Raw genomic sequence first — 18983 nt, forward strand, 5'->3', positions numbered from 1 at the left:
GTGCAACATAGCCACTTCTTTTCTTGAATAATCATCTGTAATTTGTAATTTTAAAACTTTTAACCATCACATGAAACTACATATTTATGGCTTATAATCTGTTATTTCAATACATGCATACATTGTTTAATATTCAAGTCTGCAACTCTCTAAACATTTATCATTTTGTTATGGAGAGTTACTTTGTATCTCTATCAATGATCAAAAACAAATCGCTTCTAAAGGTTATTGACTTTTTATAGCATTTGTATATGTTTTCTAAATTTACATTTAGCTTCCATTTATTTTGTTACTAACTTATGAATTTATTTCCTCAATTACCAGTGTTCCTTACATAATTTAAGTCTTTGGTCAGATATCTGTTTTTAGGGTCAAGATTTGAATGTTTAGTTTTGGTGCCGTTGAATCTGAATACACATGCAGGGCATGCGTCCAGGAAAGGCTGGTCGGGGAAGGCTGAACTGAGAACAAGGAGATGCCTCAGAGGGCAAGAGAGGACACCTGGAGACTTTCTCCAAGGATAGTTCTCCTTAATTAGCATCCTCTTGGAGGGGTTCTTGAAGCCATCCCAAGATCCTGCTCAGTTTCCTGCATTTTCCACTCTCTTTCCTTGTTTGAATACTAAATAAATACAGACCGCCTAGAGATACTGTCTCAGCCACAAGGGTTAACACTCTGCAGAGGGTTTTGGCCCTCCTGGAGCCATAAGGATCATACCATTTGTTTCATTTGTTTGGGCCTTTGCCATGTACTATTTTGGGACATTGAGATCTAAGCACAGACCTCAACAGTTTAGTAGTCAACATAGTTGCTATTTCTCCATGTATACTTGTTAATAGCATATGTAACTGCTATCATTACCAAACTAAATGTCTAAAGCACATTATTTTCTCTTACTATAATAGTTACTTTGCCTCCAAAACTGATACAGCTCCCACACTGTTTAAGGTGCTAGGTTTTTACATCATTATATGAAGTTTTAAATGTTAAGCCTTTAAATCTCAAATCCCAACAGTTAAGATAACATCATACTTGACATGAATGAGCATAAACACACACATGTGCATGCATGCGCGCACACACACACACACACACACACACACACACACGAGAAGCATGCTTTTCTAGAGTTTTTTCTCTAAATTTTTTCATTGCTGTCCTTTGCTTTTAAGTTATACAGTTGAAGTGTGAGCACTGCTATTCTCATTATATTGTGATTAAAAACAAAATTATTTACTGAGAAAACTGAAGACACTAATTCTTCCAGGATGATGTCCCAGTTTCAGCATCCCTATGAAAACATCTAGCACAAAACTTTCTGGCAGAGTAAAGCTTATCAGTAAAGTGAACAAAAAAGAAGTCCTGTCCTTGGCCTCAGGGGGGCAGAGACCTTGCCAGGCAGCTGGTCTTTGGGAGATAAACAAACACATTCTAACATGATCCAGTTAATGAACTTTCAAGCATGTAGGAAAGGCAAAATTCAAATGCATACATCAGTGATTTACACATCTATAACTTAATTATTTGGGAGGAATTTCCATTTGTTTTATATGTCCTATTATTGATATAACTCAATTGAATTGCCTTATGTTTGCATTTTAATGCATAAGAGGATTTAATTTGAACATTTCTCCCACAGGCTATTCCAAATGGAAATTTATTTTGAGGTTACTACTTATGCTATAGTCTATGCATTACAATCATACATGTCAGAGTAGCCTATATTGCAGACAATCACTCAAGTGTAAAGTACATGATCAGTACAGAATGAGAGTCAACATTTTAAACAACCCTGTCAATTCTGGAAGATGACATCCAATACAAAAGCTATACTTATTAATAGTGGGATAGTGAATATCAAGACGATTACCTTGGACAGGGAACCTGGTAATGCAATCAAGTGCAACCCTGGCTGCTCACTCATCTTACACAATTTAATCAGATTTGTATCTGAGAGATTTTTTGTTTTGCCCAAATACTATTCTGGCTTCATTTAACACGGTGCCTTCCATCTGCCCTGATACCACCTGCCACTCGGCGCAAGCCTGAAAATGCTGTGGTGCAGGCCAAGGACTATTTCTGGTGATGTCACTCTGTGTCAGTCCTGTATTTCGAACAAAAGGAAGCACTGCAGTCCATGGAGGGCTGGGAGGAGCCAGGATTGGACACTCGTAGGGATTTCTGTTATAATTCTATGTCTCTATTCAGGATTGTGTAGGTTTCACAACAAAAAATTTCACATTATCAGAAATACAATTTTCAAAAAATATGTATTTCTTACCAGTGCTAGATATCCACTTCAGGTTAGCAATGGAAAATTATTTTCATATAGTTTTAAAGAACACCTGGTGGTCCCAACTCTGACACCTTGTCTCCACTTGAGTAGCAGGTTATGCTACAGCAAAGGAAAATCTGTATCAGATTTTAAGATACTTCCAGATAGATGTGTCTCATCTTGTCTATTCCATTTCCACCATCAAATCTAACTTCAGTCTTTCAATATGTTCACATAGTGATGAGAATCAAAAGGATTGGCAAGCATTAATTTCCACCATACTTCAAGACATACAATGTATAGTTTAAGATATTTCAATGTGTAGGATGATATTCCAAGGTCAGTCTTGACACTATATTCAATTTCCTAAATTACAGTGGCAATTTTTTATTGTTGAGTAGACACACACACACACAATGAAAGATTGAGTTATAGTGAAGAATGAAAACACATTTACAGGAAAATGGGTTTATCTTAAAACTCTATTGTTAAGTGAATTCAGATACAAAAAGTTAAACATAGCATGATTTCTGTTATATGAGAAATCCAAAATGTAAATGAATTCCATACTAATATAAGGCAGACATAGTAGGAAACAGGGAGGCAGGCTTTTTAGAAATCTTGTAGGTGACTGGAGAAGGGATACGTGGAAAAAGAGGAAAGGAAGAAAATTGTATTTTGTATGTACCAGTCCTACCAAAACGAATGTAATTATTATGTACTGCAATTATTATGTATACAGAAATATAAAAATAAATTGTGAAAATACATTAAAATGGTAGAGTAGGCAATATTACAAAGAAACATATAAACAGACTACAAATATTTCAACTTCACTACAGTAATTAAAATTTTAATGTTCTTTTACTGGTAAGAATCTTAACTCATAATTTTTTACATATTATAGTAAAGGAATTAGTAACAGATTTTCTGGAACCTAGAATTTAACCCATTAAGCACTCAATGTTATTTTGTAACATTTGTGTGAGTATACTTATATAAACATACCATCTCTTTATCTTTATATTTTACCTTAACTGAACTGAAACTAATGGGGTGAATCCATTACACTGGCCATATGGTTGATACACTGTGTCAACCTGAGAACTGTAAAGTTTAACTAACAGACTCAGACTCAGCAGGGAGCCAGGATCCTTACTTTGTAAATATACTCACCCTGTGCAAGAAGAGGAAACAGATATTTTGTGAATGCTACATTTGCCCGGGGGGGGGGGGGGGGGGTGGCCTATATACAATACAAGAGAGGAGAAGAGGCTTATTTGTCCCCCTTCCTTCTAGTTGCTTTTGCAAGCTGCTACCTTGAAGTGTTGCCCCAGTGCCATGCCACCCTGCCTTGAAGCCTACTGATATTGGCTGAAACCTCCAAAAACTGTAAGCTAAATAAATTTTCTTTTCCATAATTTTGAGTGTCAGGTATTTAGACTCAGCAAAGAGAAAAGTAACCAGGACAGAATTTGGACCAGAGAAGTAGGGTTGTTGGTGTGACTGCACCTGATCATGTGGTTCAAAAAGCTTTCGGAAACGGTTTGTGGGAAGCATCTAGAAGCACAGTGCCAGAATGCCTTAGGCTTTTCTGTATGGGAGATTCTGGTCAGAGATCAGAAGACTAGAAAACCAGTAAAGACCAGTCGCTGGAGGTTTCTGCTGGGAAAAAGAACCTGCACTGGTTGTTAAACCCTGATGACATGTGTTATGGCTTGGCAAAAAGTTTGTCTGCATTTGCTCATATCCAGAGACTTTGCCTGAGATTTAAGTCAGTGGACTCACTGTTCTGGCAAAAGAAATGTCAAGGCAGTCAAATGCGGAGGCAGTGGTATGGCTATTGTTGGAGGCTTGTAGTCAGACTTAAGTTGTGAATCAAGAGCAAAGACTACATTAGGATGATTTAAAATACTGTGAGTTTGACCAAAAAGGAAGCTTCAATAAAGCTTTGGACTGTAGAGATACTCCTGAAATCTCTACTAAGAAGGAACACAGAATAGAAAAGATGGCTTGAAGGCATCACAAAAAGAAGCAAGTCTCATACCTTTGCAGTCTCAAAACTGCAAACGTGAAAAAGGTAAAAGCTGCAGAGCACAATGTTGTAGAACAACAGGGGCTACACCATGTTCCAGAATGGCGGCAGTATAGAAAATTTGTTCTTCAGAATTGGATTCAGAATGCCCAGCAGTCCAGACACTGGACCCCTACAGCCAAAGAGAAAAGAGCCTGGCTACTGTTCCAGCTTTCAGCAGATCTCTGCATCATCCACATGTTGCTGGTTTTAGATGTATACAGAATTCAAGAGTTCTGAGATTTAAAGGGCTTCCACACCAATTTCAGAAGGCCTGGGATGCTAAGCATTGTTCTCCTGAGAGGGCAATGGGTGAAGCTATGAATGTGAAGCCAGAGGAACATGGATCATCCAAGGAAAGATGCAAGGAGAGAGAAAAGCAGGCCTAAAAGTGAAGCTATGGGAGCTACAACCACCAGAAGTGTCATAGGGTAGAACCACACAAGTCCTCCGGAGCCCATAATTTGTCACTGATTGCTTCAGATGTTGAATATGAAACTACAGGACTTAATGTTTGCTCTGCTGGATTTTCAACTTGCACTCGTCTCAGTGTTTTGAATACCCGTTTGTACCTTTTAGAATGGGAATGTTTATTTTGTGCCATTGCATGTTAGAAGTGTTTAACTTTGTTTTCATTTGTACAGGGATTATAGTTAAGGTTTGCCTTACATCTTGAAGAAGACTTAGAACTTGAACTTTTCAGCAATCCTGAAACTGTTAGGACTTTGGAAACTCTTACAGATGGACTAAATGCCTTTTGCATAAAAGGATGTGCACGACTCTTTGGGTGGCCAAGAACAAAATGTTATGTTTCTAATGTAATATAATGTTGATAAACTTACTACTGGTTCTTAAGGATTGTCACAATGTTCAAGTTGTGAAATGTTAAGAATAAGCATGTCTTATATCTGGAAATAGGTTTAAAGAAATGTGTCTGGTCCTACTTTCTGGATCAATAATCCGTGCTTACATCCAAAAACTGGAGTGGAAAAGCTTCAGTATCACACAGCAGGATTTTACACAATTTGAAAATTTATAAATTAAGCCATTTTTCAGTAGACAATAAATAGGACACATATATTCAGATTAAATTGCTGTGGCTTCTGCACTTTTTTAAAACACCTATGCATCTCCCAAGTTTATAAAGGTTATTTTACAAGATATATCTTTTCTCTTATGCTTGCAAAAATTTTTTCAGGGAAAATATTATGGCACTAGAAAGCCAGTACTGAAATATCTTTAATGCCTTCTTGAGCTCCCTCTACTGATTCTGAAGCAGTTTTTACTAAAATGTCCAGAAAACATATATAATTGGCAAGCTGTCCAGTAGGATACTTGCGTCAGAAGCACTTTTCACAGCCAGCCGCATAGTCTTCCTGCAGATGCTATCAATTACGTCAGACTATTTTTTCAGACAGGAAACAGATCCAGTGAAAGCGTTTCACCTTCTTCAGCCCTCAAAAAATATAAAGAAAATGTCAAAAGGAAGTTCTTAATTGTGAAAGTTATTTGTCTGAAATTATTATGAGTTGTAAAGATAGTCTTGAATAGTATTTTCTACATTTTTTCTTTGTTTTAAATTTTTTATCTCAATTATTTATAGCACTATGGCAAATCTTACCAAAGGAAACAATTCAGACAAAACTTTGGAACAATTTGTACAAGTTCTCCTAAGCTTGACTTTCTTGGAAAAGCACTAACTTTTGTTACCTTGCCAGAGTATGGAGATATCACACACATCTTCTTTCAAGTCTTACCTTTTGGAAATGCACTAGCTTTCAATATTCTGCCAAATGAAGAACTGTGCATTTATTGCATTTTTGTATTTATTTTGCAAAGTTTTAGATGTATTTTATTAATGTGTTATTTGTTTCTCATTACATGGGCCCACGATGTAATAATTTTTAGGAAAAGAACACAACTGTGTAATAAACAATAAATAGTGTGCTTTCTCAACCATGTGCACAAAGTTAAAAACACTTCTCTTTCCCTAGTAACATCAGTGTCTGGGATAATGGACCATGGATGTAAATACAGCTCACTCAGACATTCTCTTGATGGATGATAGATTTTAGAATACTTAAATTTTCTATGAAAAAAGTAAAGTTCTGACAAATAAATTGCACAATATAAAAACATGAAGTTTTTTTCCGAAATTAATGTTAATCCCTAAAATTTAATTGCAAAATTCTCTATATAGAATCCTTAAATATAAAAAGAAAATAATTAGCTAATCAATATCCTTTAAATGTACTGTAGTGCCCAATAAAGTGTGCACTTTCATTAATGCAAGGATCGCAACTAAAAAAAAATCGTTTTTCAGAAGAAGTAAAAATAATCAACAAACACATGAAAAAAGTTCAACATTGCTAGGCAGCAGAGATGTAAATTAAATCAACACTGAGATTCTCTCTAGAAAGAATGGTTATCATCAATAAAGCAAATAATAAAGAATTCTGAGGTTTCAGAGAAAAAAGAATCATTTCACATTGTTGCTGCAAATATAAGATAATCCAATCACTGTGAAAATCAGTATGGTAAGTGCTCAAAAAGCTGGAACAAGAAATTCCATTTGACACTGCTATTCCCCTTCTAGGAATTAACCCAAAAGAATTAATGATATCTTATTACAATGGTACATGCATACTTATGTTTAAAGCATGATAATTAAATCTTGGAAGTGGCCTATATGTTCATCAACAGATGAATGGATAAAATAGTACAGTATTTATACAGTATGGAGTACTACTCTGCTATAAAGAACAGACATGAATAATTTGCAGGAAGACGGATGCACCTTGAGACTGTAAACTTAAGAAAATCAGACACACAAGCTTAAATATCACATGATTTCTCTTATATAAGAAACCCAAAATATAAAGAGCAAAATAAAAAATAGATAATAGGATGTAACAATGGAGATTTTGTTCAAATGGGAGGGAGACCATGAAGAGAGGTGGGAAAAAGGACTGAAGAAAAGAATAAAGATGCATTATGTACATGTATGGATTCCCAACAATAAATGCAATCATAAACAATTAAAAATGTGCTAATAAATATAGAAACTTAAAGAATAAGTATTGTTTTATAAATTAAAATTCATTCCAAATGATTTATATCATATCAAACTGAGATATAATATTCATGTTCTTATCCTTTAGTAAGTGCTCAGCATACAATATTTTTCCAACCTAAACTTAAGTGATTTTTCTATTCAATGATAAGGTTATTTCTGATATCTCTGCAGTGAATTAATAACATTTTTCTTCAATGTTATGACTAAAATAAAAGCATGACCTTTTTTTAATAACACACTTTAGAGTAACGTGCTAATGATGTCACTCACAGTTAATGTCAGGCACCATTCTTTGTCCTTATTGTTTTATTAATTATTCTCTTTATCCCAGAGAAGACAGAGCAGGTTTTCTACCTCACTCATTTGGGCTTAATCCCAGCACATAACACACAGTAAACTGGTTGCATGTGTATGAAATTTATTTGTGCTTAAATAAAATACCAATTTAAATAAATTTTTAGGTAAGCAGTATGTTTTCTGGACTTATTTTATAATACATATGATCTTAATAATTTTAAGAAAATTAATGTTAATGTGAAAATTAAAAGTTGAGCTTAAGCACTAATTTTCTTTCATTTATGTCAAGATGAAATTGCTTTAATTGTATATAAACTATAAAAAATAGAAGTGCAAAGGCAATTTTTTGTATAAGCAATATTTGTAAGCGTAATAGCCTTTCAGGTATTGTGCACATGCCTATCATATTGACTGTGAGGAGACTGAAGCAGGCAGATGGCAAATCAGAGGAGAGACTGGGCAAATGCAGAAGATGCTGCCTCAATAAAACAAATCAAAAGACCTATATATGTAGCTCAGTAAGATAGCATCCTGGTTCCATCAATAATACCACTCATGAAGCAAGCACCTCCCCTCCCTAGTAAGTGGTGGTGGTGTGCCAGACTGTGGCCCTTCCAGGGGGAGAACCACCAGTGTCTCCTGAGATCTGCGCCATGTTGGAACTTAGGACCCTGGGAAGCCAAGCAAGCACCTTCCCTCCCTGGTAAGCGGCAGCAGTGTGGCAGACTGCAGCCCTTCCAGGGGGAGAACCACCAGTGTCTCCTGAGATCTGTGCTATGTTGGAACTTAGGATGCTGGGAAACTAAGCAAGCAGCTCCCCTCCCTGGTAAGTGGCTTCAGTATGGCCAACTACAGCCCCTCCGGGGGAGAACCACCAGTGTCTTCTGAGATCCACACCATGTTGGAACGTACAAAGCTGGGAAACCAAGCAACCAGCCTGTCTCTCTGCCAAGCAATAGTGAACCTACTGGTGCACGGCCTAGAGTCAAACAACCCACTTCCCCTCCCCTCCTTCTCCTGTCCCCCCTGGTAGCAAATGGGACCCAGAAATCTGACATCTCCTGGAAGGTTGACCATAGCAAATAAGGGGGAGTTCCTTCAACCATCTCGTTGAAGGCAAGTATTTTTATTACTGTTTTGCTCTATTCTGATTAATGGTACTGCTCTATTCAATATTCTGTTTTGATAAGTTCTATAATGTTCTGTATTTCACTTTATTTTGATATACGTGATTGAAAGAACAACTATTGTAAAGATAACGAAATATACTGTGATACTTATTACTGTTATCCCGGTAACCTGTTGTGAAGTTCTGTACCAATTTCCCTGTACGATCTTAGTTGGCTTTATTCTGTCTTGTTTTGTTGTATTTTACTACCTTCAAAATAAAATATTTTAAAAAAGAATACCACTCACAAAAAGTGTAATTGTCGAATTACTTAGCAATTTTAACTAAATGAGCAATTTAGTTAACTAAATGAAAAATTTTAACTAAATGAAAAATTCTACAAATATCATGCTCTTTAAAAATTAAAACTCACTTGATAGTTTTTCTTTCAAAGTAAGTATAAAACCCATTTTTTATACTTTTCTAAATAGCAGATAAAAATATCACTTCCCCTACTTTATAATTTTTCATGTGTAAGCAAAATATTGAGTATAAATTCTCAATTTATATGGAAGGGGTCCATGCTGCATGAAGCAAGGTGAAAATAAGATTTCCTTTTTTGGTTTTCAGTAGTTAGAGACCAAAGACAAGAAAAAGAAAAAGGTATGTTACTAAAATCTAAAGACTCAATACATGAATGAATTGTATCAGCTTAAATTATTATGTACATACAAAACACTCTGAAAAGGGTATTATAACCTTACATGTATAAAACATTACATAATTAAAACAAGCATAGAAGAAATAAATTCCAATGTGATTAATTAGTTTTAAAGTCCACAGGATTTTTACAAATGGAAAGAACCCCTAGCCTTCTTCCTTTAAAGGATTAAGAATAAGAAACAATACTTTAAAATACAAAAGCAATTCCAAACTTTCCACTGCAAATAGAAGGCCATGAATTTTGGGCTGAAAAAGACATACTCAGGACACCACAGCAATAAAGAAAGGCCTTGAGGTTCAGGTAGAATTCTCCCCAGAATGGCCAGAAATTTCCATCAGGAACCCAGGGACACAGGTTCCTGTTAGTCTTCTGCACTTATGAGTAGGGACGATGCATAGCTTACTTTTGAACAAAAGAACATAACAAAGTGATGAGATATGACAAAGAGAATGGAGTTTTAAACATGCAGAATTTGTAGGGCCAAGCTGATGAGGTGAACCCTTTAATGCTAGTCAGAAATGGAATTCAGATTTTTTTGTGGCCATGAATTAACAAACCTCCATGAGTACTGGGCTGCGAAGAAATAAATCTTTCCAAAAGTGGTGTCAGAGAAGCCTGAGCCTCAAAAGAAATCCAGCTGTGGCTAAAATTTAAGATTATGAGATTCTAAACTAAGGACCCAACCAAACTTAACCTCACCACTGGCTCTTCGCATCTCTGAGGTACCAGATTTGTGATAAATGTTATATAATGGAATACAGGCACATAAGTTTGTTTAAAACATGGACATCCTAGTGATATCCAGGATGACACTGACATGACACTTATTGTAATAAAAACTACAGAGACTGGGAAAAGCACGTAAGAGTACAATCTACTCCTACAACTTAAGAAAATCGAACTGGATACAGAGGAACAGGATCTAAGCTGGAATTTCAGGAAATGCAACAGTTCAGTGTTTATACAAAATCGGGAATGACAGTTTATGTTTTGATACATACTGCATTGTACATTTCAGACATCTGAAACTGACAACCTGCAAATTATAGAGCCAACTAGAAAGAAATTAAAAACAGACAGAGAATTTTAGCTTGAAACAGTAAATCTAGACATACACCAATGATTTTGGTCTTATGTGAGATACGAAATCTGTATCAGCAAAGTACAATGATTATGATGTGATCATGCAGCTTGTTTGACCCAAAATTTGGCCTGAATCCTAGCTCTATAGGCAACATGTCCTAAGTCTTGAGCTCCATCCATCTGTATTTTAGGATCTGTGAGTATATAGGGAATTAAGAGCATACATGGTATGAGTCATCCAAATGTTAATTGTTATTATTACTATTAATTAGTATTACACTAGGAAGGAACAGAATAAGAAAGGCTAATATAGAATGTCAAAATCATTCTGTTTGAGTTTGAACTACCTGCATTAAGGTGAAAGTAGTAAGAGGAAAGAAGACAGAATGGAAATTCAGATGAAGCTACATTGTAAAGGGGAGGTAAAGAAACCCATAGTTACTACATTTGTGTGATATAAGTGATTTAAGTTTAAGATACCTATGAATTTTCAGACAAAAGTGAATAAAAATAGCGCATGCATTAACTGACAGACATAAAATTCAAGATGTGGAATCAGTTGGCAATGAGATGATAAGTTCACAGAATTTGTGTTGTCATCATGAAGTCAGAGGAAACCCATTCAGCAGGACTTTGTGAATATATTAGCAGGGCTCAGATACGAACTAAGCTGTAAACTAAGAATGTATCTGTGAACATATGAAACTTGTGGCTAATACTGTGAAAAAGTCTCTTGGAGGCTTCTGTCAAACATGAGGAATACTCAGTAGACAAAGTAGTGCAAAGATTTCAAGATTATCAATTTTATATCAGGCTTCATTTAGAAGTGAAACACCAGCTCTTGCTAACCGACTGGCAAGCACAGAATATTGCTAACAGACAAAATATTCAATAAATAAAATGGTTTATCATGTTTCTAATTTACGGTTGTGAAATTAAACTCATAGGCATTCTAGCACTGAGCTACATTCATAGCATTTTTATTTTTATTTTGAGACAGAATATGACTTCATCTTTCTACTTTAAAGTTTTACTTTGTCCACAAAATCAAACTTTCCTCTCTCCTTTGGGATCCATTTAGTGAGGACAAGAAAACAGTTTTATAATGGGGATTGCCTTGGGAATCTGATGCAACTCTGTGGCTCACAGGGACTAAGCTGTAATTAGGGCCAATGAATTAGGGTAGGTAGTCAGGGTAGGGGGTAATTAGGGTAGGTAGTCACCTCTTACCCTCAGCTAATCCGAATGCTTTATGAAAGCAAAGAGCAACAGCTAGCTAGAAATCAGTATTTCCCTTTACCTCAAAACAAAACAAACAAAAACTAGACAAAGTAGAATATCACACTTCCTAAGCAGTCAAATGCCCACCATCAACAATTCTTTTGGCAGTATGATTCAGGTGTAGGAATTTTATACCTACTGTTTTATTTGATTTTGTAGACTATTTAGCTAGGGTGAAAAAAAATCTTAGAAAACTCGTTTTATGGTTTTTTCTTCTATTTGACACACAAAGGAAAACATTGGCTGCTACTAATATTTAAGATAATATAGGAGATTAAACCATTTAGCATCATCTTAACATTAAATACAGAGGAAAATTCCTTTGTATCTTTCATATCATGCATTCAAAAATGTGTATACTAAATATGCAGTAAAGTAATTTCAATGTAAGTTAATAATTAAGAAAAAGTCTTGGGGAAATAAGAGACATTCACATTACATTTAGTAAAAAGAATATTATAGGGAAAAATTCTAGTTTTGGATAAGACATATCCAGTTGAGTACCTGACCTAAATAGAGGTACTGGCCTGCACAATAGTTTCATGAACATGGCTTATTTCTTTGATCCAGTTAATTCTAGTTGTATGAACACAGGATTGAGAAGTAGAGATGTTTGATATAAGTTTGTGCTTTCTTATATGAAAAATGAAAATAATGTCAACCTTTATAGAGTTATATAAAAGTAAAATGAGTTCACATGAATAAAATCACATAGTATGAATAAAATACTGTACATTATATCTACCTATTAATATTTTGAATGGTTTCTATTTCTATCTTCTCTCCACAAATGAACAGGAGAACCCAGGCTCAAAGATTTAAGGCTCAGATAGCAATGGGTAAACAACCATTATGAAGTTTTACTGGTAGCAACTAACTGGCTCTAGTCCTTAGTGATATGAAGAACCCACCTCCTTATTCCTAAATGATGTGGCTCAGAGTCTGATGATGTCAGAGTTATGGCAACATCTGAAGGCTTGAAATAAAAGTGACATAATCACAGAGAACATATAATCCCCCAGTCTCTATACACACAAAGAGCACTGCTTTTAGGGAAATTTTTAGGAAATATTTTAAGAACAAATCATTGTGATAATTAAAAACATTATTGAATGTGTTTTATGGAAAATATGTAAATTATTTCCATTTCATCATCACCCTTAGGGAACATAGTTAGATGTATGTGTTTTAATTTCCACTGTATAGTACATATTTTAATTGCTACCTTGGTGCTACTTAACTAGCAACATATCCCTAAAGTAGATTTTTTTCCCAACTGTCCATTACACCAAGTAAATTTAAAGAAAACAAAAAAGGATTTTCATGAATTTTGCATTGCACTGGCACTGGTATGAACCAGTTGCTTAGAACAATATTTTCTGTATTGACATGCAAATGAACTCATTAGCCAGTCACTTTGTTTTAGAGATTTACATCATTTGATAGCAAAAGCCACATTAAAGTAATATTAATTACTTCATTTTAAAACAAGTAATTTCAGAGTTAAATCATTCTTTACACATTTCACCACTTCTAGCATGAAAACATGGATACACAGGAATAAAAATACTGTATGTGCAAAGCTATTCAGGCTCTGTTCCTCAGAAATGAATAGCTTCTTGCCAGAATTTGTGTAAGGAAGTACTAAAGCTATTTCTTTTATAAGCATTTCATTCATGGGAAGTAATTTTCAAATCCTTTATTAGAATTCATGTTTCCTCAGAAATGATGTAGTGCTTTAAACTATTATGCACACACCTATTTTGTTTTCTTATTCATTGCAAATTTTCGTTTTTGATATCCTCTCCCTTAGCAATCAGCGTGAGAGTTTCTGAATGGCATTTTCATGCCAGAAAACTGGTATGTGCTCAAACATGCTAGCCTAAATAAAAAATAATAACTGGGAGACACATTTGCCTCTCAAATTTATATATTAGAACTTGCTATGAAAATTATCTTTGTGTTAAACAGCTGTCATGAACTGGCATGTCTAAATTATTCTTTGTATATTTATTATAGAGTAAAATATGCCATACTGTATGGACACACACAGAGTTCCCCTCTTATTGTACCAAAGCACTTACAATATTATTTAATTTCAGACAATTCACATTAAGGCTCGATGGTGCCCTAGTTTTTCAAACATTATCATATCCACTATAATAACATTAATTCTTCAATACTAAGATGATTTAAAGCACAAAGGGCCCAATTACTTGGCTGCATGGTTACCAATTTAATTGGAGAACCAGGATTTATCCACAGGGACCCTACAGTTCACGTTAGTAGATCCTATCCCAAGAGAGGTTGCTTAAGTAGAAGCAGATTAGGCCTATATGGAAACAATAATTGGTTACCTGGCAGTTTAAATGATACCAACAGGTGTTTTTCCTGTGTTTTAGTTTACATGAGTCTTCTGACCTTTATAATTCATTATGTAACAAAAAAAAAGTAGAGGTAGTATAAAAATTTGGGGCACATATGAAGTACTAATAGAATTTATCATGTAAGGTCTTTCAGTCAGGTTTATAATAATTCTTAACGATAAAAGTGGCCATTACTCAAAGAAATTTCCAAACAAACTATTACTCAAATTCTACTTCTGGTTTGTTATTTTTTGCTGTACTTGTCCATTACTTATATTAGTAAATAGAAAAGCAAAAAGAAAGGAATGCATAGCCATGATAACCAAAAACTCAAATAGATTCATCTTTATCTTAAATCACAGAAACACACACAAGACAAAAGAAATTTCACTTGGATTTACCTTTATACTCATCGATCTACCTTAACAAATTGAGAAACAAACAAAAACAATAATTTGAGCACATCATATGGTATATAACTAATTTTTTCAATAATTTTCTATAAAGTTTGTCAAAACTCACCTTTGTGAAACAAAAAGAGCTAAATTTGCAGAGATAAGGCAATGTTTTATCAAGCTACCCAACAGTGGTATAGAATATTTACTGTCCTTTTACATAAATAAGTTGTAATTCCAAAATAAAGTTATTTCTTCATGGAGGAATGAATAAATTACCATATTTAATGCCGTTCATAAGGTGTCTTCAATGTTGGGGTTTTCTTTCTTTATAATGGGAATTGTATCTGTACCCACCAATATTTCCCAACATGATATATTTACACTTGTTATCAAAACACAAGTTTACACTCAATTCAGAACTTAGTAAAACTAAATGTACAGAAAAAAGGAAAAATGATCCTACTACTTAAATATTTAGTCTCATCAAAGCAACAGATAGCATTATTGTCAATAATATTTGATTGTAGTGCTTAACCCTCTCCTATGTGAAACTCAATTTCATCAGAATTAACCCCAGAAACTACTAGCATAAGGCAATTAGTCATAGTTGAATAACAGTATACATCTTGGAAAACTTACAGCAAACAAAAGTTAATGAGATACTCAAATACATTTAAATGAGTATAAAGTTTGTTTATATTACTGCCTTTCAAGCAAATTATGTCATATATATATATATATAGCTGCTTCAAAATAAGTAATATTCAAAAAAAACCAAAATTCTGGATGAAATTTTAATCCAAATATTTAGTCCAATATAATTAAAGTTTTCAAAAGGAAAGTTAGAAACGAATAGCCATTAAAAATGTATTCTATATTCATTTCTAGGAGATTTATAGTATAAAATTCCTGGCTGTGCTTTCATGTATCTTATTTTGTTTTTCAGTCTCTACTTGCTCAACTTTTAGAATTTGTCTCAATACTCAAACATTACATTGTGTGATGGACATGAATCCTATGAAGAATACTGTTCAAGGTAACACGGAAACAATGTAATGGAACTGCATATGACCGTTAGAGTTTGCAGTAATATCCACCTATAGCAATTCTTGTCATGCAGGACTATGTTGCAAATAAAATGAAAAATCTTGACCCAGAGTAATTATTTCAAATTGTAAACACTAAAGCTAAATTTCACCGTTGAAACTCTAATGCAACTGAAGTAGAAATGTTCTTATTTTAAATGTAAAAGTATTTAAATTTAGTGTACTCTCCAGCGGTTGGGAATCATATCCCTCTTAAGTTTAATGACACTTTAGGCATGAATGCCCTTTGTATTTTACCCATTCCTGTTAATAGGCCATTCAGCTGAGCCCTAATCTCTCCCTGGACTGTGAAGATACTGCCCCACTCTGATCTTTCCAGCCACCGTCTACACAATATAATGACTGGATGACAGAAATGAAAGATCAGAATTTTATCTATCAAACTATCATCCCTAATAAGGAAACTCATAACGAGTGCGCGTGCAAGGAGTATCAGATAATTTATATCATCTAAAAATTGGTCAATACAGAAAGTACTGTACAGTGGTTTTTCATGCTGAATCCTGTCTTTCCTTACACCATCAGAAAGCACTGCCAATTGACAAAAGGGACTTAGCCTTCAAAGGAAATCTCTTCTAAGTAGAGAAAAGCTCTCTGTTAAGCAGGCAAGCGTTAAACATTGCTGAAATAGCGAGACATTCCCTCAGCCCACGCGTTCCCCGTTGCATCCAATTACCAACAGCCGTATCATCTATAATACAGACTAATACCATACTGTATTACTAAATCAGAGCTCCCCATTCACATTTGCCTCTAACCTGAGGGGATGAGAAGGGGATGACATTTACTAGTCATCAGCAGAATAAACAGCTAACTTGGAAATGCACAGAGCCCTGTGGCGTGGAATTCTCACCTACTGAGTTTCTTAAGTTTGATCTGGACCTACTGCATAGCTAGGCATCTGCATGAACCCAAGACATACAAATGCGCCCACCTCTACTTCCACCCTCCAAGCAGTGTGGAGGAGTAAAGGAGAGCCCAGGACTTTGCAGTCGGTGCCAGATAAGAAAAGTAATATTTATTAACCAGGTCGTATTCCAGTGAGACATTTTTCAATACATTTTTAAATGACTTGTTGGTGAATTTAATACCATTTGCTAACATATTTGGGGATTTTCAATAATTGGTCCCTGTCCCTTGAGCCTTGCAGGGATTGTTGCTCTAAAACGTTAACCTGACAGACAAAAAAACAAACAAACAAAAATAGCAAAACGTTCATACTGATGAAGCAAGATTTCCACGATTAACTCCACAAAAAACAAATCTCTCAACTTCCCCGATAGAATCACATAGGCAACCATCAACAGATGCTCTTGCAACAATAACGTAAAGAACAATTACTAAAATATTATTGCAATCATTGCTAAAGTCCTGTTTCAAATTATAAACATTAGCATAACTTATTTTACATTTTTAGAGACTAGCCTGCATTTCTCTCTCACTTATAATCATCTTTAGCAATATTCTTTTCTTACCTTAAGTCAAAAAAAGTCCCCCAGAAAGATTCCTAAACGACGTGGATATATGGATCACAGTTTTAAAAAGAAAACCTCTAAATAGCTCGTCTAAGGTCAGTAAAAATCGAAATAGTTTGATGCAGAACTACAAAAATCTCAGAAGTCACGCCCTTACAGGCGCGGAGGACCCTGTCAGGGCGCCAGGCCTGGAAGAGCAGCAGGGCGCGCAGGGCGGAGGGCGTCGCCGCAGGTGCCCAGCGTCGCGTCCAGCCCGGCTCCGACTGCCGCCGCACCCGCCGCTCTAGCGCCGCGCAGCCACTGAACCCAGCAGGCTCGCGCTCCTCCCGGCCGCGGCTGCCACTCAGCCGGGCGCCCCGCCTGTTGCCTGACGTAGCTCGGATCGGCATCCACGAGGCGGGGCGGCCCTGGCTGCTCCGCGATGGTGGGACGCGCGCAGGCGTCCTGGAGGGGGCGCCGGTGTCAGGGATCGCGCTCGCCAGAGTGAGTGCTGCGTGGGCGAGAGGGTGGAGAGGCAAGACGCGGACCTCGTCCCCTGCCCTGGTCCTCCTGGGCAGACTTTGCTCCTTCTGCCTTTGAGTACTGGAAAGCACTGTTTGGAGTCCTGCCCCTTCCTAGTCCTCCAGCTGCTGGAGGGGTCGCTGCCCCTGAAACTTGCATGGAGAAACGTGAAAGCTGGAAATGTTTATCATACACAAACCAAATCTTCTAAGAAATCGAATGAGTGCTATCGAGCACAGGTACAACTGCAAGTGCATCTATGAGACACGCAGCGCCTTCCCTGTTTATTGTCATAATTTAAATATATTGTCCAATGTAATGGAATTGGAGATTCTAGAGTTTTAAAAACTCATTTCATAATGAGAAAAAAAAAATGGACGTTCCCAGCTTTCAACTTCCACGGCCAAAATACTGAAGTCATGCAATATTTAATATGCTTAATATATTAATTGTTCTATGAAAAATAGATATACTGGAAGCGTTTCATAGCCTTTAGCGTTTCTTTAGTTTATGTGATGTTTCGTGTCCCAGTGAAGCTCTAAGATCTTTGACAGCAGGATGAAAAAAGGTCTGCCAGGTCAGATTGCTCAGACTGCTTAAAGCTATAAACAAGATTTTCAGCTAGCAAAGGCACAGAGCAGCTGAAGGGGTCTTAAACACAGACCACCAGAGCCCCCTGCAGCTCACTTAGGCTCCTTGCACCGAGAAGGGGCCTCATATGCAGACCAACACTGCCCTCTGCAGTTGATGTGACTCACTTGCAGCATGAAATGGGCATATTAAAAACTGAGCTTAATTTTTCCTAAATTGAATAAAGTATTTTTCATTAAAATTTGTTTATTCAGAATATTTCATAGCAATTAACACATTGCTTTCACTCAGAATGCACACATACTGATATCTGTCTTTCCTGATACAAGAGTCTGTCATCACCTTACACTGGTCAGATCCCAAGTGTTCTGATAAAGGAAACAAATCTGGCTATTTCCCATAGGGGAAAATGATTATCAGTTCCATCTGATGCAGTATTAAAAAGGACACATAATCCCAAATTTCTTCTTTATAGTTATGGAACAAGACAAAATGTGAGAAAAAACGCGATTTGTTTTTGATGTAAGGGTCTCTCTCTCTCTCTCTCTCTCTCTCTCCCTCCCTCCCTCCCTCCCTCCCTCTTCCTCCCTCCCTCTCTCTCTCTCCCTCCCTCCCTCCCTCTCTCTCC

At 36.0% G+C, this 18983-nt stretch overlaps 1 protein-coding gene across 5 annotated transcripts in view; it reads right to left on the minus strand.

Annotated features, from left to right (window-relative positions):
• The window catches only part of Fstl5 (follistatin like 5), a 598962-nt gene extending 581350 nt beyond the window's left edge, over nucleotides 1–17612 (minus strand). For 2 of the 5 annotated variants that reach the window (XM_003476994.5, XM_005006804.4), the window contains exon 1: nucleotides 17264–17611. The gene's annotated coding sequence lies outside the window, so the exon portion shown is untranslated. Of the gene's footprint in view, nucleotides 1–17263 lie in introns of all 5 variants that reach the window. The other 3 variants (XM_013140763.3, XM_003476993.5, XM_063260930.1) reach the window with 2 other exon arrangements.
• Between the last annotated feature and the right edge of the window lie 1371 nt (nucleotides 17613–18983).

The sequence above is a fragment of the Cavia porcellus genome, unplaced genomic scaffold (assembly GCF_034190915.1).
Source record: "Cavia porcellus strain 051 isolate PalLab524CR breed Dunkin Hartley unplaced genomic scaffold, mCavPor4.1 scaffold_14, whole genome shotgun sequence".
NCBI classification, from domain to species: domain Eukaryota; kingdom Metazoa; phylum Chordata; class Mammalia; order Rodentia; family Caviidae; genus Cavia; species Cavia porcellus.